The 23,255-nt window shown below is 38.1% G+C and overlaps 2 non-coding genes across 2 annotated transcripts; both read right to left on the bottom strand.

Moving 5' to 3' along the window:
• Window positions 1–14,392: 14,392 nt before the first annotated feature.
• Window positions 14,393–14,499, bottom strand: LOC130983364 (small nucleolar RNA R71). The gene has a single exon (XR_009087360.1). It is a non-coding gene; the product is annotated as a small nucleolar RNA R71 (small nucleolar RNA).
• Window positions 14,500–22,248: 7,749 nt separating this feature from the next.
• LOC130984743 (small nucleolar RNA R71) lies at window positions 22,249–22,356 on the bottom strand. Its single transcript, XR_009088656.1, has one exon. It is a non-coding gene; the product is annotated as a small nucleolar RNA R71 (small nucleolar RNA).
• Between the last annotated feature and the right edge of the window lie 899 nt (window positions 22,357–23,255).

The raw sequence follows: 23,255 nt of genomic DNA, 5'->3' as shown, positions 1-23,255 counted from the left end.
CTAAACCAATCACTAATCCTTTCATACAAAAAGTTGTTTGTCACTAAAACAAACCCCTAAATTTATAAACCGAAGTATTGGACCTCGGGTCGTTCTCCCTAGGAATTGTAATGAAGTGTCTTGTTATTGGTTGTGAATTATATTTGGGGTTTTTAAGCTTTTGGACAAGAAATATAAATGGCAAAGAAAATAAACTAACAACTAACAAAGCTCTTGGCAAGATATGAAAACTAGAAGTCCTATCCTAGTTATCCTTCTCAATTGTGATGAGAATTGTTCATTGCTACCACTTAGTAAACCCTTACTAAAGAAAGGAAAGTCAAGTGGATGAATTGACTTGAGCCACAAGTCCTAGCCAACTCCCAAGGAAAGACTAGCTTTAGTGCACTCCAAAACAATTAGCAATCTCTCCAATTATCAATCAACAAAGAAATTAGATAACTCAAGTGTCACTAATTACTCTACCTAGGCCAAGAGGAACAAAATCTACACTAAAACTAAAAGAGATATTTCAACAAACACATAAAGTGCAATAGAAGTAATCATTATTAAATGCAAGAATTAAAGGAATCTACAACTACAAAAAACAAGAGATCAACAATAGAAAAGCAAAGAAGACACATTTAGTATGAATTACCTCTTATTGAATTGGAAGAATGTAGAAGGAACAATACTAGATCTACAACAAAATATAAGAACAACATAAAGGAAATTACAACAAAAGAGTGGAAGAAGAATGAATGTAACTACAAGGAATTGAGATGTAGAAGTAGAAGAAAGCAAAGATTAAAATCTAGATCTAAGAACCAAACCTAATCCTAATCCTAATTCTAGAGAGAAGAGAGAGCTTCTCTCTCTAGAAACTAACTCTAACTACTAAACTAAACTAATGGTTAAAAGTTAGTTGATTCCTCTTCAATCCTTGGCTTAAATAGCATCAGAAATGAGTTGGATTGGGCCCACAAGGCTTCTAAAATCGCTGGCCACGTTTTGCTTTAAATGGACCAGGTGGCAGCAACGGCGCATACGCGTACTATGCGCGTGCACGCCACCATACGTGTGGCAACTATGGCAAATCTTATATCGTTTCGAAGCTCCGGATGTTAGCTTTCTAACCCAATTGAAATCGCATCATTTGGACCTCTGTAGCTCAAGTTATGGTCGTTTAAGTGCAAAGAGGTCGGCTTGACAGCTTTCCGGTTCTTTCATTTCTTCATGAGTTCTCCAACTTTTCATGCTTCTTTCTTCATTCCCTTGATCCAATCTTTGCCTCCTAAACCTTAAATCACTTAACAAACATATCAAGGCATCTAATGGAATCAAGGAGAATTAGATTTAGCTATTTTAAGACCTAAAAAAACATGTTTTCACTCTTAAGCACAATTAAAGGAGAAGTTATAAAACCATGCTATTTCATTGAATAAATGTGGGTAAAAGGTCATAAAATCCCTTAAATAAAGCATAAGATAAACCCTACAAATGGGGTTTATCACTTATACCACGAAGATTCTGATTAAGGAAGCTAAGAGATACTCATTCAATCTAATGTAGAACGGAGGTGTTTGTCAGGCACACGTTCATGGATTGAGGAAGGTGATGAGTGTCACGGATCATCACCTTCTCCATAATTAAGTGCAAATGAATATCTTAGATAGGAACACGCATGTTTGAAAGGAGAAACAGAAACAATTGCATTAATTCATCGAGACGCTGCAGAGCTCCTCACCCCCAACAATGGAGTTTAGAGACTCATGCTGCCAAGGAATATAAAATCCAGTTCTATAGACGTCATGAGATGCAAAATAAATCTCTAAAAGTTGTTTTAAATAGTAAACTAATAACCTAGGTTTACAGAATATGAGTAAACTAAGATAATTGGTGCAGAAATCCACTTCTGAGGCCCACTTGGTGTGTGCTGGGGCTGAGACTTAAGCCTCTCACGTGCTTGGGCTATTTCTGGAGTTGAACGCCAGGTTGTAACGTGTTTTGGGCGTTGAACTCCAACTTGTAACCTGTTTCTGGCGCTGAACGCCAGACAGCAGCATGAAACTGGCGTTGAACGCCAATTTACATCATTTATCTTCGCGCAAAGTATGGACTATTATATATTGCTGGAAAGCCCTGAATATCTACTTTCCAACCCAATTGAGAGCGCGTCAATTGGACTCCTGTAGCTCCAAAATATCCATTCCGAGTGCAGGGAGGTCAGGATCCAACAGCATCAGCAGTCCTTTTTTAACCTAACTCAAATTTTTGCTCAGCTCCCTCAATTTCAGCCAGAAAATATCTGAAATCACAGAAAAACATACAAACTCATAGTAAAGTCCAGAAATATGATTTTTGCCTAAAAACTAATAATATTCTACTAAAAACTAATTAAAACATACTAAAATCTACATGAAATTACCCCCAAAAAGCGTATAAAATATCCGCTCATCACAACACCAAACTTAAACTGTTGCTTGTCCTCAAGCAACTAGATAAATAAAATAGGATGAAAAGAAATTAAGAAGTAATAATATCTCAGAGTTTTTAAATGGAGCTCAGATTCTTATTAGATGAGCGGGGTTTGTAGCTTTTTGTTTCTGAACAGTTTTGGCATCTCCCTTTATCCTTTGAAATTCAGAATGATTGGCATCCATAGGAACTCAGAATTCAGATAGTATTATTGATTCTCCTAGTGTAGTATGTTGATTCTTGAACACAGTTACTTTATGAGTCTTGGCCGTGGCCCTAAGCACTTTGTTTTCCAGTATTACCACCGGATACATAAATGCCACAGACACATGACTGGGTGAACCCTTTTCAGATTGTGACTCAGATTTGCTAGAGTCCCCAGTTAGAGGTGTCCAGAGCTCTTAAGCACACTCTTTTTGCTTTGGATCATGACTTTAACCACTCAGTCTCAAGCTTTTCACTTAGACCTTCATGACATAAGCACATGGTTAGGGACAGCTTGATTTAGCCGCTTAGGCCTGGATTTTATTTCCTTGGGCCCTCCTATCCATTGATGCTCAAAGCCTTGGATCTTTTTTTTTTTTACTCTTGCCTTTTGGTTTTAAGGGCTATTGGCTTTTTCTGCTTGCTTTTTCTTTTTCTTTCTATTTTTTTTCCACTTTTCTTCTTTCTTTTTTTCGCAAGCTTGTTTTTTCACTGCTTTTTCTTGCTTCAAGAATCACTTTCATGATTTTTCAGATCATCAATAACATTTCTCTTGTTCATCATTCTTTCAAGAGCCAACAATTTTAACACTCATAAAATTCAATATCAAAAATATAAACTGTTCAGGCATTCATTCAGAAGACAAAATGTATTACCACCACATATAAATAATTAGAATTTTCCTTATTAAGAACTCGAAAAAAATATTGCCTCTTTATTCTAAAAATCTACTATTTTATTCATGTTTGATGATGATGAGAAAAATAAATTATAGCTTAATTGGAGATAAAATCAAAATAGAGATACTAATTACTACTACTAATATATAACTTCTAAGGTAAATTCATAATAAGAACAGTTATCACAGAGTTAAGGCAAAGATTAGGACTCAACAACCTTTATTTTGGGAAGTGGGGGTTCCTCTAGTCTGTGGGATGCTTGATCCTTCAAGAGATAATTTCTGACGCTTCAGTTCCTTCAAGTCACATCCTTGCTCTTCCTGTTCCCTTAGGTGCCATGATCTTGATGAGTTTTAGCTCAGTGATCATGACAAATCACACAAACTTAGAGGTTTGCTTGTCCTCAAGCAAAAGAAAGGATAGGAGAGGAATATAGGGAGAGAAAATTTCGAAATCCAAAAGATATGATGAGTTGAAAAAGATTTGAAAAAGATTTGGATTGGAGAAAGATTTGTGTTATGAATTAAGATACATTTGATATTTTTGAAAAAGGGATTTTAGAAATTAAGGTTTTTAGAAATTAGGATTAAAATTTTTGAAATTAAAGGATGACATTTTGAAACATGTTTATGTAAGAAATCATGATTTGAAACATAAAAAATTAGAAAATTTGTAAAGAAAAACGAATTTTACCTCCTCCCTACCATTCTGGCGTTAAACGCCCAACTGCTGCATGTTTTGGGCGTTTAACGCCCAATTGCTGCTTCTCCTGGGCGTTCAACGCCCAGCTGTTGCTTCTTTCTGGCGTTGAATGCCAGGAAGTCCTTTATTACTGGGCATTTTTCTAAACGCCTAGGATGCTGTAATTCTGGCGTTAAATGCCCAGAAGGAGCTTCGTTCTGGCGTTCAGCGCCCAGAAGATGCTCCTTTCTGGCGTTCAACGCCCAGATGGCTATCCTTATTGGCGTTGAATGCCCAGTGGATGCTTCTTTTGGGCGTTCAACGCCCAAAACATTTCTTATTGGCTTTTTCACGCCAGTGAGCTTCCAAATTCCCCTGTAACTCTATGAATTCAATCAATTGCTATTTTACCTTTTGAAGATACTTTGACCTATACCTGTAAAAATTAATTAGCAAAAACAAATAAAATTAAATTTTGTGAATGGCTGGGTTGCCTCCCAGCAAGCGCTTCTTTATTATCCTTAGCTGGACTATTACTGAGCTCTAATCAAGTCTCAGTTTTGAGCATTCTTGCTCAAAATTGCCTTCAAGATAATGTTTAACTCTCTGTCCATTAACAATGAACTTTTTGTTAGAGTCATTATCTTGAAGCTCTACGTATCCATATGGCGATACACTTGTAATCACATATGGACCTCTCCACCGGGACTTCAATTTTTTGGGGAATAATCTGAGCCTAGAATTGAATAGCAGAACTTTCTGCCCTAGCTCAAAGACTCTGGATGACAATTTCTTATCATGCCATCTTTTTGCTTTCTCTTTGTATATTTTTGCATTCTCGAAAGCAGTGAGTCTAAATTCCTCTAGCTCATTTAACTGAAGCAATCATTTTTCTCCAGCCAACTTGGCATCAAGGTTCAGGAATCTGGTTGCCCAGTAGGCCTTATGTTCCAGTTCCACTGGCAAGTGACATGCCTTTCCATACACAAGCTGGTATGGAGAGGTCCCTATAGGGGTCTTGCTGTTCTGTATGCCCACAGAGCATCATCCAAGCTTCTTGCCCAATCCCTTCTACGGTTAATTACAGTCCGTTCTAGGATTCTTTTGAGTTCTCTATTTGAGACTTCAGCTTGCCCATTTGTCTGTGGATGATATGGAGTGGCTACCATGTGGCTAACTCCATAACGAACCAAAGCAGAGTAAAGCTGTTTATTACAGAAATGAGTGCCCCCATCACTGATTAATACTCTAGGGGTACCAAATCTGCTAAAGATGTGTTTCTGGAGGAATTTTAACACTGTTTTAGTGTCATTAGTAGTGTTGCAATAGCTTTCACCCATTTGGATACATAATCCACTGCCACCAGAATATAAGTGTTTGAGTATGATGGTGGGAAAGGTCCCATGAAGTCAATACCCCATACATCAAACAACTCAATCTCCAAGATCTCTTGTTGAGGCATGGCATAACTGTGAGGCAAATTACCAGATCTTTGGCAACTGTCACAATTAAGTACAAAAACTCGGGAATCAGAGTAGGCCAGTAGAAGCCACATTGGAGGACTCTTGTGGCTGTTCGCTCACTTCCAAAATGTCCCCTATATTGGGATCCATGGCAGTGCCATAGGATCTTCTGTGCTTCTTCTTTAGGCACACATCTACGGATTACTCCGTCTGCACATCTCTTAAAGAGATACGGCTCATCCCAAAGATAATACTTTGCATCCGTGATCAGCTTCTTTGATTGCTGCCTACTGTATTCTTTGGGTATGAATCTCACTGCGTTATAGTTTGCAATGTCTGCAAACCATGGCACTTCCTGGATGGCAACGAGTTGCTCATCCGAAAAGTTTTCAGAAATCTCAGTAAGAGGGAGGGATGCCCCTTCTACTGGTTCTATTCGGGACAGGTGATCTGCTACCAGATTCTCTGTCCCCTTTCTGTCTCTTATTTCTATATCAAACTCTTGCAGAAGCAACACCCATCTTATAAGTCTGGGTTTTGAATCCTGCTTTGTGAGTAGATATTTAAGAGCAGCATGATCAGTGTACACAATCACTTTTGATCCTACTAAATAGGATCTGAATTTGTCAATGGCGTAAACCACTGCAAGTAGTTATTTTTCTGTGGTTGTGTAGTTCTTCTGTGCGTCATTTAAAACATGACTGGCATAGTAAATGACGTGCAGAAGCTTGTCATGCCTTTATCCCAACACTGCACTAATGGCATGGTCACTGGCATCACACATTAGTTCAAATGGCAATGTCCAGTTTGGTGCAGAGATGATTGGTGCTGTGACCAATTTAGCTTTCAGAGTCTCAAATGCCTGCAGACACTCCTTATCAAAGACAAATGGCATGTCAGAAGCTAACAGGTAGCTCAGAGGTTTGGCGATTTTTGAAAAATCCTTTATAAACCTTTTATAGAATCCTGCATGCCCCAAAAAGCTTCTGATTGCCTTAACATTGGCAGGTGGTGGTAATTTTTCAATTACCTCTACCTTAGCTTGATCCACCTCTATTCCCTTGTTCGAAATTTTGTGCCCAAGGACAATTCCTTCAGTCACCATAAAGTGACATTTCTCCCAGTTTAAAACCAGGTTAGTCTCTTGGCATCTCTTTAGAACAAGTGCTAGATGGTCAAGACAGGAGCTGAATGAGTCTCCAAATACTGAAAAGTCATCCATGAAGACTTCCAAAAATTTTTCCACCATATCAGAGAAAATTGAAAGCATGCACCTTTGAAAGGTTGCAGGTGCATTACACAGGCCAAATCGCATCCTTCTGTATGCAAATACTCCGGATGGACATGTGAATGCCGTTTTCTCTTGATCCTGGGGATCTACTGCAATTTGATTATAACCTGAATATCCATCCAGGAAGCAGTAGTATTCATGACCTGCTAGTCTTTCTAGCATCTGGTCTATGAATGGTAAAGGAAAATGATCCTTTCTGGTGGCTGTATTGAGCCTTCTATAATCAATACACATACGCCACCCTGTAACTGTTCTTGTAGGAACCAGTTCATTTTTTTCATTATGAACCACTGTCATGCCTCCCTTCTTAGGGACGACTTGGACAGGGCTTACCCAGGGGCTGTCAGAAATAGGATAAATAATCCCAGCCTCTAGTAATTTAGTGACCTCATTCTGCACCACTTCCTTCATGGCTGGATTCAGCCGCCTTTGTGGTTGGACCACTGGCTTAGCGTCACCCTCCAATAAGATCTTGTGCATGCATCTGGCTGAGCTAATGCCCTTAAGATCACTGATGGACCACCCAAGAGCTGTCTTGTGTGTCTTTAGCACTTGAATTAGTGCTTCCTCTTCCTATGGCTCTAAGGTAGAGCTTATGATTACAGAAAAGGTATCACCTTCTCCCAGAAATGCATATTTCAGGGATGGTGGCAATGGTTTGAGCTCGGGTTTAGGAGGTTTCTCCTCTTCCTGAGGGATTTTCAGAGGTTCTGTTATTCTCTCTGATTCCTCCAGATCAGGCTGAACATCTTTAAAGATGTCCTCTAGCTTTGATTCGAGACTCTCAGTCATATTGACCTCTCTTACCAGAGAGTCAATAATATCAACACTCATGCAGTCATTTGGGGTGTCTGGATGTTGCATGGCTTTGACAACATTCAACTTGAACTCCTCCTCATTGACTCTCAGGGTTACTTCCCCTTTTTGGACGTCAATGAGGGTTCGGCCAGTTGCTAGGAAAGGTCTTCCTAGAATGACAGTTGCACTCTTGTGCTCCTCCATTTCCAGCACCACAAAGTCAGTAGGAAAGGCAAATGCCCCAACCTTGACAATCATGTCTTCAATCACGCCTGATGGGTATTTAATGGAGCTATCAGCAAGTTGAAGACATATCCGGATTGGTTTGACTTCTTCAGTCAAACCAAGCTTTGTGATAATAGATGCAGGTATTAAGTTGATACTTGCCCCAAGATCACATAGAGTCTGCTTGGTACAAGTACCCTCTAATGTGCATGGTATCATAAAGCTTCCGGGATCCTTAAGCTTCTCAGGTAAGCTTTCCAGGATAACTGCACTGCATTCTTCAGTGAGGTAAACTTTTTCAGTTTCCCTCCAATCCTTCTTATGACTTAAGATCTCTTTCATGAACTTGGCATAAGAGGGTATTTGCTCAAGTGCTTCTGCAAACGGAATCTTTATTTCAAGAGTCCTGAGATAGTCTGCAAAGCGGGCAAATTTCTTATCCTGTTTCGCTTGGCGGAGTTTTTGAGGATAAGGCATTTTGGCTTTGTATTCCTCAACCTTAGTTGCTGCAGGTTTATTACCTGTAGAAGTGAGTTGGGAAGCCTTTTTAGAAGGGTTGTTATTAGCACTTGTATGTGTCTGATCCCCCACTGGCATTTGAATGCCAGGGGTGGAAGCTGGAGTGGCGTTAGACGCCAGCTCCTTGCCTGATTCTGGCGTCTGAACGCCAAAACTATGCTCCCTTTGGGCGTTCAACGCCAAGTCCTTGCTTATTTCTGGCGTTAAACGCCAGAAATGAGCATGGTTTGGGCGTTCAGCGCCAGCATTGTTCCTCTCTGGGCTCTGATTGTCCTCAGAGGGATTTTGAGTTGCCATTTGTTCATTTCTTGGCTTCCTACTGCTTTGAAGTGAGGTATTTAATGTTTTTCCACTTCTTAATTGAACTGCTTGGCATTCTTCTGTTATTTGTTTTGACAGTTGCTTTTTTGTTTGCTTCAACTGTACTTCCATATTCATATTAGCCATTCTTGTTTCTTGTAATATCTCCTTGAACTCGGCTAGCTGTTTTGTTAGAAAGTCTAATTGCTGATTGAATTCATTAGCCTGATCTACAGGACTGAGTTCAGCAGTTACTGGTTTAGCTTCTTTTTTCATGGAAGCTTCACTGCTTAGGTACAGATGTTGATTTCTGGCAACTGTATCAATAAGCTCTTGAGCTTCTTCAATTATTTTTCTCATATGTATAGATCCACCAGCTGAGTGATCTAGAGAAATCTGAGCTTTTTCTGTAAGCCCATAGTAGAAGATGTCTAATTGCACCCACTCTGAAAATATTTCAGAGGGGCATTTTCTTAGCATCTCTCTGTATCTCTCCCAAGCATCATAAAGGGATTCATTATCTCCTTGTTTGAAGCCTTGGATGCTTAGGCTTAGCTGTGTTATCCGTTTTGGAGGAAAATAGTGATTCAGGAATTTTTCTGACAGTTGTTTCCATGTCTTTATGCTGTTCTTAGGTTGGTTATTTAACCACCTCTTAGCTTGATCTTTTACAGCAAATGGAAACAGTAATAATCTGTAGACATCCTGATCTACTTCTTTATCATGTACTGTATCAGCAATTTGTAAAAATTGTGCCAGAAACTCTATAGGTTCTTCATGTGGAAAACCGGAATACTGGCAGCTTTGCTGCACCATGATAATGAGCTGAGGATTCAACTCAAAGCTACTAACTCCAATGGAGGGTATACAGATACTACTCCCATATGAAGTAGTAGTGGGGTTAGTGTATGACCCTAGAGTCCTCCTGGACCGTTCATTTCCACTTAGTTCCATGATGGAGCAAGGGAGATGGTATAAATGTTGATATTGTCTATTTTATTTAATTTATTATATAAAGAAAATTGATTTTCGAAATAATAAAATAAAATAAAATAAAAATCGAAATAAAAATAAAATAAATAAAGAAAGAAAATTAAAAATTAAAAATTTGAAAACTTTTATGAAGATTTTCGAAAACTTGAGGAGAGAGAAAGTGGTTAGGATATTTTTGAAAAAGATATTTATATTTTTTTTAATTTTGAATTTTATGATGAAAGAGAAAAACACACAAAAGACACAAGACTTAAAATTTTTAGATCTAATGCTCCTTATTTTCGAAAATATTTGGAGGGAAAACACCAAGGAACACTAAACTTAAAAATTTTATGATCAAAACACAAGAAAGACTCAAGAACACCTTGAAGATTCACAAGAACACCAAGAACAAAAGAAAGAACACAAAACTTAAAATTTTTAGAAAACCAAGATAAATTTTCGAAAATTAAAGAAAGATCAACAAGAAAACACCAAACTTAAAGTTTGGCACAAGATTAAATCAAGAAAAATTATTTTTGAAAAAGATTTTAAAAAGAAGATACCCAATTGCCAAGAACATAAGCCAACGCTCTAGCCAACTGAGCTAAAAATGTAACGTGTTTTAAAGATGTATTATCTTTATAGATAAGAATAAAATTTTTTGAAAACTAATGTTTTAAAAAAGCACAAGAAAAACAAGAAAAGACACAGAACAAGACAAACCAAAGATCTAACAAGAAAATTGACAAGAACAATTTGAAGATCAAGGAAAAACAAAGAACACTAATTCGAAAATTTAAAGGAAAATACAAGATATGCAATTGACACCAAACTTAGAACAAGACACTAAACTCACGAAAAAAATTAGAAATTGATAAAGAAAAATAATATTTTTGAAAAATTTTTGAAAAGGGAATAAAGGACTCAGAATTTAATGACTCTATAACAACAAAAATAAATTATTCCTAATCTAAGCAACAAAATAAACCTTTAGTTGTTCAAACTCGAATAATCCCCGGCAACGGCGCTAAAAATTTGGTGCACGAAATGCAATCTCACTCTTTGACAATTCGCACAACTAACCAGCAAGTGCACTGGGTCGTCCAAGTAATACCTTACGTGAGTAAGGGTCGATCCCACGGAGATTATTGGTTTGAAGCAGGCTATGTTTATTTTATTATTCTTAGTCAGGATATCAATTAAAATTATCAGTTGGAATTATTAGAAAAATAAAAGAGTGTGAAATAGTTACTTGTTGTGCAGTAATGGAGAATATGTTGGGGTTTTTGGAGATGCTTTGTCCTCTGAATCCCTGCAACATAATGCTTACTCATTTTCATAAATGCAAGGCTCCTTCCATGGCAAGCTGTATGTAGGGAATCACCATTGTCAGTGGCTACCTCCCATCCTCTCAGTGAAAACGGTCCAGATGCTCTGTCACAGCATGGCTAATCAGCTGTTGGTTCTCGATCATGTTGGAATAGGATCCATTGATCCTTTTGCGTTTGTCATCACGCCCAGCAATCGCGAGTTTGAAGCTCGTCACAGCCATTCAATCCTTGAATCCTACTCGAAATACCACAGACAAGGTTTAGACTTTCCGGATCCTCATGAGTGGCCGCCATCAGTTTTAGCTTATACCATGAAGATTCTGATTAAGGAAGCTAAGAGATACTCATTCAATCTAATGTAGAACGGAGGTGTTTGTCAGGCACACGTTCATGGATTGAGGAAGGTGATGAGTGTCACGGATCATCACCTTCTCCATAATTAAGCGCAAATGAATATCTTAGATAGGAACACGCATGTTTGAAAGGAGAAACAGAAACAATTGCATTAATTCATCGAGAAGCTGCAGAGCTCCTCACCCCCCGACAATGGAGTTTAGAGACTCATGCTGCCAAGGAATATAAAATCCAGTTCTATTGACGTCATGAGATGCAAAATAAATCTCTAAAAGTTGTTTTAAATAGTAAACTAATAACCTAGGTTTACAAAATATGAGTAAACTAAGATAATTGGTGCAGAAATCCACTTCTGGGGCCCACTTGGTGTGTGCCGGGGCTGAGACTTAAGCCTCTCACGTGCTTGGGCTGTTTCTGGAGTTGAACGCCAGGTTGTAACGTGTTTTGGGTGCTGAACTCCAACTTGTAACCTGTTTCTGGCGCTGGATGCCAGACAGCAGCATGAAACTGGCGTTGAACGCCAATTTACGTTATTTATCTTCGCGCAAAGTATGAACTATTATATATTGCTGGAAAGCCCTGGATGTCTAATTTCCAACCCAATTGAGAGCGCGTCAATTGGACTCCTGTAGCTCCAAAAAATCCATTCCGAGTGCAAGGAGGTCAGGATCCAACAGCATCAGCAGTCCTTTTTCAGCCTAACTCAGATTTTTGCTCAGCTCCCTCAATTTCAGCCAGAAAATACCTGAAATCATAGAAAAACACACAAACTCATAGTAAAGTCCAGAAATATGATTTTTTCCTAAAACTTAATAATATTCTACTAAAAACTAATTAAAACATACTAAAATCTACATGAAATTACCCCCAAAAAGCGTATAAAATATCCGCTCATCATTAGGCGCAAGACAACAACAACAACACTCAACCATAGGCTTGAAACTTCAAGTAAGGCACACGAATTCTCCAAGTAAGGTGCAGAATCATTCAAGTTAACTAAAAACCATGCGGCCATGTTCAACTAAGGCGCAAGGTATCCTTGAGTTAGGCGCAACACATGAGCTTGGATAGTCATTCCTCACTGCACCCTTCAAGTAAGGCGCAATGTCAAGCCAAGTTAGGCGTGCCTTCCAACGAAGCAAGTGGTCCCCATTCATCAGTTGAAAACGCGCGGATTATTTAATTAACTCTAAATTAAAACTTTAATTTTTATTTTAAAATAGGAAAAGATATTATTTTAGCTTTAGAAAATAGATTTTAAATTAATTAGGATTAGATATAAAAGAGAAAAGAAACTTCTCTTCTGGGGATGATTCCACCTCATTCGAAATTTACAGTTTACCAGAATCCTAGTTTTCACTCTGAACCATGAGCAACTAAACCTCCACTATTAAGGTTAGGAGCTCTATCTATTGTATTGATTGATTCTATTGTTTTTCTATTTTAATTCATGTACTGATTTATAATTCAAGAATTATTTTCGTTCTTTTTTTATGAATTTGGGTGGAACGGAAGTATGACCCTCTTTCTAATTTAGTTCTTGTATAACTTGGAAAAGCTCTTTACTTGAACAACAGCTTGAAAACTTACTCTCCTAAATTTCTAATTATCTGGACTTAACGGGATACGTAACATATAATCCTCTTATATTTGGGTAATTAGGATTTTTGTGGCATATAACTAGAATTGAACTTCACCCTCTAATTGGAATCAAGTGACCAAGGAATTGGCGGTTGATGAATTTTAGAGGAGACTAAAAAGGTCTAAGGAATTAGGGTTTAATCGCCTATAGTTTGCCATGAATTAAATCTTGTATGATTAAAATAGTTAGTAAGAAAAGTCAATTCGGAAAATAGATAACTCTGAAGCCTTAACTGTTTCTCCATATATTATTCCCAACTTGTTTACTGCTTACTTTCTAATATTCTGAACTTACTGTTAATTATTTTGAACCTTCAAAACACCATTTTCTGCTTGTCTAACTAAGTAAATTAATCAACCATTGTTGCTTAGTCCATCAATCCTTGTGGGATCGACCCTCATTCACTTGAGGTACTACTTGGTACGACCCGATGCACTTGCCGGTTAGTTTGTGGGTTATAAATACCGCACCAAGTTTTTGGCGCCATTGCCGAAGATTGACTATGATTAACAACTATCAATTGTTTGATTGCTTAGATTAGATCATTTTTTTTAATTAATTTTATTTTAGTATTATTAATTTTTAATTCTCATTTTTTCTTTTCCTTTATTTTTCCTTATTTTTCATTTCCCATTCCCCTGTCCCCTCTTTGGTTTTATTTTTTTTCTTTTGATTTTTTTTAAAACTTACGGCATTCCTCTTTTTTTATTTTCCTTTTTATCATATATTTTTTTTTTATTTCTGAAATTAAGTTTGGTGTCCCCTAGTTATTTTTATTTTAAATTTCTGTTTATTTTTATTTATAATTTTGAAATTTTTCAGCTTTAATTATTTAGTTGTTTTATTTTATTTCTTTTACAAAAGTTATCTCACTGGGAATTTTCTGCACTCTGACGTAGAGATTTCCATCTTTTCTTGTTTTTTGTTTGTTTATGAGCAGGAACAGAGATAAGGAACCTCTTTTAGATTTTGATCCTGAACCCGAAAAGACTTTCAGGCAACATTTGCAACAAGCAAGATTTTACAAGGCTGTAGAGTCCACTATGGATCATAATAATGCTACTAATGTCAATGTGGCAAATCCAGTTGGGAATGAGCAACTTAAAAGAGTGCTTGGCTCATACACTGCTCCTACTGCAGATCTTTATGGAAAAAGTATTGTGGTGCCTTCTATAGCTGCAAACAACTTTGAACTGAAGCCACAGCTAGTCACTTTGGTGCAATAAAACTGTCAATATCATGGACTCCCTCAGGAAGATCCCAATCAGTTTATCTCTAATTTTCTGCGAATTTGTGATACTGTGAAAACTAATGGAGGGAATTCTAAGGTGTACAAACTCATGCTCTTCCCATTTACCTTGAAGGACAGTGCAAAGCTGTGGTTAGATTCTTAACCCAAGGAGAGTTTGGATACTTGGGATAAGATTGACACTGGGTTTCGTACTAAATTTTTCCCACCAAAGAAGCTGACTAAGCTTGGGGTGGAGGTTCAGACTTTCAGATAGAAGGATGGTGAGACCCTCTATGAAGCTTGGGAGAGGTACAAGTTGCTGACTAGGCAATGCCCTCCGGACATGTTCTCTAAATGGACCCAACTAGATATCTTTTATGAAGGCTTGGGTGAAATGTCCAAGATGTGCTTAGATAATTCTGTAGGTGGTTCATTGCACATGAAGAAGACATCGGAAGAAACTATTGAGCTTATTGAGTTGGTTGCTCGCAACCAATATTTATACTCATCTAATAGGAATCCTGTGAACTCTGAGATTCCTCAGAAGAGAGGTGTTTTGGAAGTGAAAGTTGTTGATGCCATTCTTACTCAGAACAAGCTTTTCACTCAGCAACTAAATCTAATTACTCAACAGTTGAGTGGAATGCAAATTTCAGCTGTCAACACTCAGAATGCACATCAATAGGTCCCTTATGACATGACAGGTAATTTTATGCAACATAAAAATTATGATTATGCTCAATCTTCTTCTGAACAGGTCAATTACATTGGGAGTGCTCCTAGAAATCCCAATAATGATCCCTATTCTAAGACCTACAATCAAGGGTGGAGAAATCACCCAAATTTTAGGTGGAGAGAGCAACCCCAGAGGCCACAGAATTTTAATAATAATTCTCAGGGTGGTTTTCAATAGAATAATTTTAATAACCACCAATTTTAGTCATCTCAGCAAGCAACTTCTCAGCCCCAGCAGAACAATGATTTGGAAGCAATATTGGCAAGTTTTAGACAGGAAAACAGAGCATCAATCAAGAACTTGAAGATTCAGATGGGTCAATTAGTTGCAAAAGCTAATGAAATTGATTAGAGGACCACTAATAGCCTTCCTGGTAACACAATTCCAAATCCAAGAGAGGAATGCAAGGCTATCACCTTGATAAGTGGACAAGTGACAAGTACGGAAGTACAAGTTAATGAGGAGACAGCTGAAAAAAAAGCTCCAGAGAAGAAGAAGGAAGAAGTAGAGCACGTCCCTCCAAAGCGTGCAGACAACCCATTTCCAGACTCTCTTGACACTTATTCTACATTGCCAAAGGCTCCTGAGTACAAGCCTAAAATGCCATATCCTCAAAGACTTCAAAAGGAGACCAAAGACAAGTAGTTTTCAAAGTTCTTGGAAGTCTTCAGAAAGTTGCAAATCAATATTTCTTTTGCTTAGGTTTTGGAGCAAATGCCTCTCTATGTCAAATTCATGAAGGAGCTGTTGTCAAAGAAGAAGCCTTTAAAGGGAGACGAGACAGTGATCCTGACTAAGGAATGTAGTGCCATCATTCAGAATAACTTGCCAAGGAAGATGCCGGATCCAGGGAGCTTTCAAATTCCATGCACCATTGGGAGCACAACCTTTGAGAAAGCATTATGTGATTTGGGAGCAAGCATCAATTTAATGCCCTTGTCTGTGATGAAGAAGCTGCAAATCCAAGAGGTACAACCCACAAGGATAGCATTACAGATGGTAGACAAATCTATGTAGCCTACATACGGATTAGTGGAGAATATCTTGGTCAAAGTGGGTAAGTTCTTCCTCCCAGCAGATTTTGTGATTCTTGACACAGGGGAGGATGAGAATGCCTCTATAATTCTAGGAAGACCATTTCTAGCCACTGAAAGAGCTCTGATTGATGTAGAAGTGGGTGAATTAGTGCTTAGAGTGAATGATGAGTAACTAATCTTTCATGTCTTCAAAGATATACATTCAGTAGGTGAAAAAGAAAGGTGCATGCAGACTGAGCTTATTAATCCAAATCTTCAAGAATCCCCTGATGATGCACAGCAGAATCTGCAGCTCAAACCTCCTTTAGTGACAATCAATAAAATTCCTCCTGACATCAAACCTAAGTTTGGTGTCGAGAATGCATCATCCACCAAGGAGGAGGGTCCTAAAAAGAAAGTATTCAGAGGATGGAGAAATAAAAAGATCCCCACTGAAGGTTTCTCCTCAGGAATGAAGGTGGTGTTGACTAGCAATCCAGTGTTGACTTATACAGTAAACCGAATCCTCTCTCTAGAGCATATGGAACTACTTTATGGAGACACGGGAAAGAAGTTCAAAGTGAAGGGGTGAAGAGATGAGCCCCTATGATCCTCCTCCCTAGAGGAGCTGACCATCAAGCTAATGACGGTAAAGAAGCACTTGTCGAGAGGCAACCCGATATTTTCCTATCCTTTAGTTTAATTTCTGTTGGTTTGATTTTGTTATTTATTTAGTTTTAGTTGAGTTTTACTGTTTTTCCTTTGTTTTACGTATGCTTTGATCATGCAGAGTAATTGGAACAGAAACAGGTACCTGAAGACAGAGTTTCGAACACCCTAGAGAAGCTGAGCTTGGATTGGGTGGTGCCTAACTTCACCCTTAAAGTTAGGCACCAGTGATGCATATAAAGTGGAATTTTTCTCTGGAGGGGTGACGCCTAACTTGAGGTTTCTCAAGTTATGCGCCACATGAGGCATTGAAAATGCATTCCTTTCGGGAGCCTTGAAGTTGGGCGCACCAAAAGTTGAAGTTAGGTGCACCAAAAGTTGAAGTTAGGTGCCAGAAGAAGCATGCCATTTAGGACAGCTCACGCTTAACTTCCCAGCAATAAAGTTAAGCGCTAGGACAGATTTCCAAGCAAAGTTAGGCGCCATTGGCACCAAGTTAGGCGCCAACTTCATTGCTTTCTATACTTCCAAACCGAATCTCCCTATTCCAGAAACATATCTTTCCTTTCCCCATATCTTATTCCTAGCCTATATATATGATTCCCAATCCTATAACTCTCCTAATCAAGACCCTACCATGAACCCCACCCCCCTTTCCATGTGTGTGTGTGTGTGTGTGTGTGCGCGCGCGCCCCTATCCTCACCATAATCAATCCCCCTCCCCCCAATATATACATATAAATAACTATATATATAAAATACAAAAAAATAAAAAAATAAAATAAATATATTTTTTAATTAATTTTAAACTCTCTTATCATTTTATTATTTTTTTTCTATAATAATTTTTGTTTACTCCTCCGTGCATTCTTTATGTCTCTCTTCTTTTTCAGATTTTCTTTGCTTGAAGACAAGCAAACTTTTAAGTTTGGTGTTGTCACTTCACTTGTGGTTTTTCTGTTTATTTTAATGGCACCAAAGGGAGACGAATTATCTTCACGGAGGAGCACAACCTGAAGAATGAGACGGCCACTAGGATAACTGAGGTGGTTGAGTTCCTTTCATTCTATATTTTCTCCTTGTTCTTATTATGTTATGTTCCTATTTTCTGTTGTTTTGTCTTAGTTCCTGCATGATCCTTTGTTATTTCAATTCTTAAGTTCTAATTTGATTTGCTATTTTAATTATGTTATTTGATTTTAGTTCTAAAAAGTGTCTCATGTATCACTTACTGAGCTTGAATTCAAAAGAAAAAGAAAAAAATGTATTGCATGAGAAATAGAGTTTATAACAAAGAATAGTCTTATTTACTTAAATGTTGTAGTATTATCTGTGGTTCTGAATGCATGACATGAACAGTGCATATCTGAATTTGAATCAAAGGATATTGATGTATAAGGAACAAGAATTTAAAGAACTATTATGAATTCTCTGAAGTTAGTAAAAGCTTAATCCTTGAAGAAAAAGAAACAGCATGAGAAAAATAAAAACAAGGTCCAAGGCTCTGAGCATCAATAACTAGGGAAGTCAGTCATGATTAAAAACTCAAAGAGTTGTGTCCCTAGTCATTTGCTTGTGGTGTGAATGTGTCAAGTAATTCTTGATACAGAGCACTAAGAATCGAGATCAAATGCATTTAACAGAGTATGCTAAAGGCTTTGAGCACCATTGTCTGGGAGTAACTGGAAAAAAAATTTCAGAACTTACAGAGAGTTCCCCAGTTAAGTGCTTGTGGTGTTTTTGTGTCAAGTGAAGTGATGAGCGGATAATTTGTATGCTTTTTGGCACTGTTTTTAGTATATTTTTAGTATCCTTTAGTTAGTTTTTAGTATATTTTTATTAGTTTTTAGTTAAAATTCACTTTTCTGGACTTTACTATGGGTTTGTGTGTTTTTCTGTGATTTCAGGTATTTTCTGGCTGAAATTGAGGGACCTGAGCAAAAATCTGATCCAGAGACTCAAAAGGACTGCAGATGCTGTTGGATTCTGACCTCCCTGCACTCGAAGTGGATTTTCTGGAGCTACAGAAGCCCAATTGGCGCGCTCTCAACGGCGTTGGAAAGTAGACATCCTGGGCTTTCCAGCAATATATAATAGTCCATACTTTGCCCAAGATATGATGGCCCAAACCGGCGTTCAAAGTCACCTCAAGAAATTCCAGCGTTAAACGCCGGAACTGGCACCTAATTGGGAGTTAAACACCCAAACTGGCACTAAAGCTGGCGTTTAACTCCAAGGAGAGTCTCTACACGAAATTGCTTCATTGCTCAGCCCAAGCACACACCAAGTGGGCCCGGAAGTGGATTTTTATGTCATTTACTCATCTATGTACTAGTTTTCTATAAGTAGGACCTTTTACTATTGTATTAGGGAGAGCCTTTTGATCATGTTTTTATGATTGAACCCTCTTTGGGAGGCTGGCCATTCGGCCATGCCTAGACCTTGTTCTTATGTATTTTCAACGGTGGAGTTTCTACACACCATAGATTAAGGTGTGGAGCTCTGCTGTACCTCGAGTATTAATGCAATTACTATTGTTCTTCCATTCAATTCCGCTTGTTCTTTTACCAAGATATCACTTGTTCTTCAACATGATGAAGGTGATGATTGACGCCCATCACCATTCTCACCCCATGAACAAGGTGACTGACAACCATTCTTGTTCTACAAGCATCTGAGGCTTAGTGAATATCTCTTGGATTCCTAATTGCACGATGCATGGTTGATCGCCTGACAACCGAGTGCTCGCCTGACAAACGAGCCAGCCATTCCGTGAGATCAGAGTCTTCGTGGTATAGGCAAGAACTGATGGCGGCATTCAAGAGAATCCGGAAGGTCTAACCTTGTCTGTGGTATTCTGAGTAGGATTCAATGACTGAATGACTGTGACGTGCTTCAAACCTGTAACCTACTGGGCGTTAGTGACAGACGCAAAAGAGTGATTCTATTCCGGTAGGGGAGGGAACCAAACCGGTGATTGGCAGTACTGTGACAGAGTGCGTGCATTAGCTTTCACTGCGCGGATGGGAGGTAGCTGCTGACAACAGTGAAACCCTACACGAGCTTGCCATGGAAAGGAGTAAGAAGGATTGGATGAAGGCAGTAGGAAAGCAGAGAGACGGAAGGGAAGGCATCTTCATACACTTGTCTGAAGCTCTTACACCAATGATATACATAAGTATCACTATCTTTATCTTTATATTATTTTCGTTCATCATCATATACATTTGAGTTTGCCTGACTAAGATTTACAAGATGACCATAGCTTGCTTCAATGCTAACAATCTCCGTGGGATCGACCCTTACTCACGTAAGGTATTACTTGGACGACCCAGTGCACTTGCTGGTTAGTTGTCCGAAGTTGTGTAATGCCATGGAATTGAACCACCAAGTTTTTGGAGTTCATGACCAGGGATTATGAGAGTTGTGAAAAGTATTGTTCACAATTTCGCGCACCAAGTTTTTGGCGCCGTTGCCGGGGATTGTTCAAGTTTTGAGCAAGCTTTTGGTAACAATGCCTGGGATTGTTCTAGTTTGGACAACTGACGGTTCATCTTGTTGCTTAGATTAGGTATTTATTTTTTTCGAAATTCTTGAAGAAGAATTCTAGAGTTTCATGATGATTTGTTGAAATCTGGCTGGCTGAGAAGCCATGTCTAATCTGATTGGACCGAGGTTTCAACTTATCACCACAAGAGCTTGTTGATTTTAATCAATCTTGCTTTTGGAGCAGTGATCTGCTAAGGCTTGGCTAACCTTTGGTCATGTCTAGTGTTTTGGACCGAAGCTTTCTTTGAAAGCTTGGCTGGCTGTGAAGCCATGTCTAATTCCTGGACCGTAGTCTTAGACTAGCATTGCACTGATTCCTGGAATTCTCATTAAGAATTTTGATATCTTTTTCCACTTAATTTTCGAAAAATACAAAAAAAAAATTTGCAAAACCATAAAATCCAAAAATATTTCTTGCTTAAGTCTAGTGTCTCATCTTAAGTTTGGTGTCAAATGCATGTTTTTGTTATATTTTTCGAATCCATGCATATATTTCTTGTTTTGATCTTTAAATTCTATTGACTTGAGTGTTCATGTGTCTCATATAGTGTCAGTAGCACACAAACTGCTAAGTTTGGTGTCTTGCATGCATTGTTATTTGATTCTTGTTGCATTTTGATTATTAAAAAACCAAAAAAATATTTTTAATTTGTGTCTTTTCAAGTCAATGATACAAAGAATTGAAGATTCAGAACATACTGCAGAGGAATTATACAGAAAAAGCTGAGCATTCAAAAATGCCCAGTGAAGAAGGCAGACTGGCGTTTAAACGCCAGCCAGGGTACCTGGTTGGGCGTTTAACGCCCAAAGAGGTAGCATTTTGGGCGTTAAACGCCAGAATGTATACCATTCTGGGCGTTTAACGCCAGGATGGTGCTAGGGGGAAGATTTTGTTTTCAAAATCAATTTTTTTTCAAGTTTCCAAAGTTTTTCAAAACCAAATCTTTTTCAAATCATATCTTTTCAATCAAATGCTTTCAAAATCAATTTCTTTCCTTTTTCAAAGATACTTACTAACAATTAATGATTTGATTGAACATTTTTTGCCTTTTCTATTAAGAAAGGTTTTATGTTTGAATCATATCTTTTCTTGTTAGGCAAGTCATTAATTTTTACAATCATATCTTTTCAAATTGTTTTCAAATCATATCTTTTAAAATTGTTTTCAAATCATATCTTCTCAATCACATCTTTTTAAAACCATAACTTTTCAATCAAATCTTTTTAACCTCATCTTTTTCAAAATAGTTTTCAATCAAATCTTTTTTATTTCTAATTTCAAAATCTTTTTCAAAAATCAATTGATTTCTTTTTCACTTTGAATTTTCGAAAATTTTCAATCAAATTTTCAAAATGTTTTCAAAATCTTTTGATTGAATTTTCGAAAATTCTCTTCCCTCCTTCCCACATCCTACTATTTATGGAGTACCACTCCTTCTAAATGCACAATTCGAACCTTATCTAATTAAAGTTCGAATTCTTCTTCTCCTTCTTCTTTCTATTTCTCTTTTCCTCTGACACTTCAAGGAATCTCTATACTGTGACATAGAGGATTCCACATTTTCTTTTTCTCTTCTCTTTCATATGAGCAGGAGCAGAGACAAAGGCATTCTTGTTGAAGCTGATCCTGAACCTGAGAGGACCCTGAAGAGAAAGCTAAGAAAAGCCAAAACACAACTCTCTTTAGAGGACCTGACCGAATTCTTCAAGGAAGAAGAACCCATGGCAGCCGAAAACAACAACAATGCCAACAATGCAAGGAAGGTGCTGGGTGACTTCACTGCACCTACTCCTGATTTCTATGGGAGAAGCATCTCTATCCCTGCCATTGGAGCAAACAACTTTGAGCTTAAGCCTCAATTAGTTTCTCTAATGCAACAGAATTGCAAGTTCCATGGACTTCCAATGGAAGATCCTCATCAGTTTTTAGCTGAATTCTTGCAAATCTGTGACACAGTCAAGACTAATGGGGTTGACCCTGAGGTCTATAGACTGATGCTATTCCCTTTTGCTGTAAGAGACAGAGCTAGAATATGGTTGGACTCTCAACCTAAAGAAAGCCTGGACTCTTGGGAAAAGCTAGTCAATGCCTTCTTGGCAAAGTTCTTTCCACCACAAAGATGGAGTAAGCTTAGAGTGGAAGTCCAAACCTTCAGACAGAAGGATGGAGAATCCCTCTATGAAGCTTGGGAAAGATACAAACAATTAATCAGAAAATGTCCTTCTGACATGCTTTCTGAATGGAGCATCATAGGTATTTTCTATGATGGTCTCTCTGAACTATCCAAGATGTCTTTGGATAGCTCTGCTGGAGGATCTCTTCATCTGAAGAAGACGCCTGCAGAAGCTCAAGAATTGATTGAAATGGTTGCAAATAACCAATTCATGTACACTTCTGAAAGGAATCCTGTAAACAATGGGACTAGTCAGAAGAAAGGAGTTCTTGAGATTGACATTCTGAATGCCATATTGGCTCAGAACAAGATATTGACTCAACAAGTCAATTTGATTTCTCAAAGTCTGTCTGGAATGCAAAATGCACCAAACAGTACTAAGGATGCTTCATCTGAGGAAGAAGCCTATGATCCTGAGAACCCTTCAATGGAAGAGGTGAATTACCTAGGAGAACCCTATGGAAACACCTACAATTCTTCATGGAGAAATCACCCCAATCTCTCATGGAAGAATCAAGAGAGACCTCAACAAGGTTTCAATAACAATAATGGTGGAAGAAACAGGTTTAGAAATAGCAAGCCTTTTCCATCATCTTCTCAGCAACAGACAGAGAGTTCTAAGCAGAATACCTCTGACTTAGCAACAATGGTCTCTGATCTAATAAAGACCACTCAAAGTTTCATGAATGAAACAAGGTCCTCCATCAGAAATTTGGAAGGACAAGTGGGTCAGCTGAGCAAGAAAGTTACTGAACTCCCTCCTAGCACTCTCCCAAGTAATACAGAAGAAAATCCAAAAGGAGAGTGCAAAGCCATAGACATGGCCGAATATGGAGAGGAAAGAGAGGAGGAGGACGCCACTGAGGAAGACCTCAGTGGGCGTGTACCAATCTCCTCTGAGTTCCTCAATGAGGAACAATGGGAATCTGAGGCTCAAAATGAGACCATAGAGATTCCATT

The sequence above is a fragment of the Arachis stenosperma genome, chromosome 5, assembly GCF_014773155.1.
Source record: "Arachis stenosperma cultivar V10309 chromosome 5, arast.V10309.gnm1.PFL2, whole genome shotgun sequence".
Taxonomy (NCBI): domain Eukaryota; kingdom Viridiplantae; phylum Streptophyta; class Magnoliopsida; order Fabales; family Fabaceae; genus Arachis; species Arachis stenosperma.
This window is presented reverse-complemented; position numbering and strand designations above follow the sequence as displayed.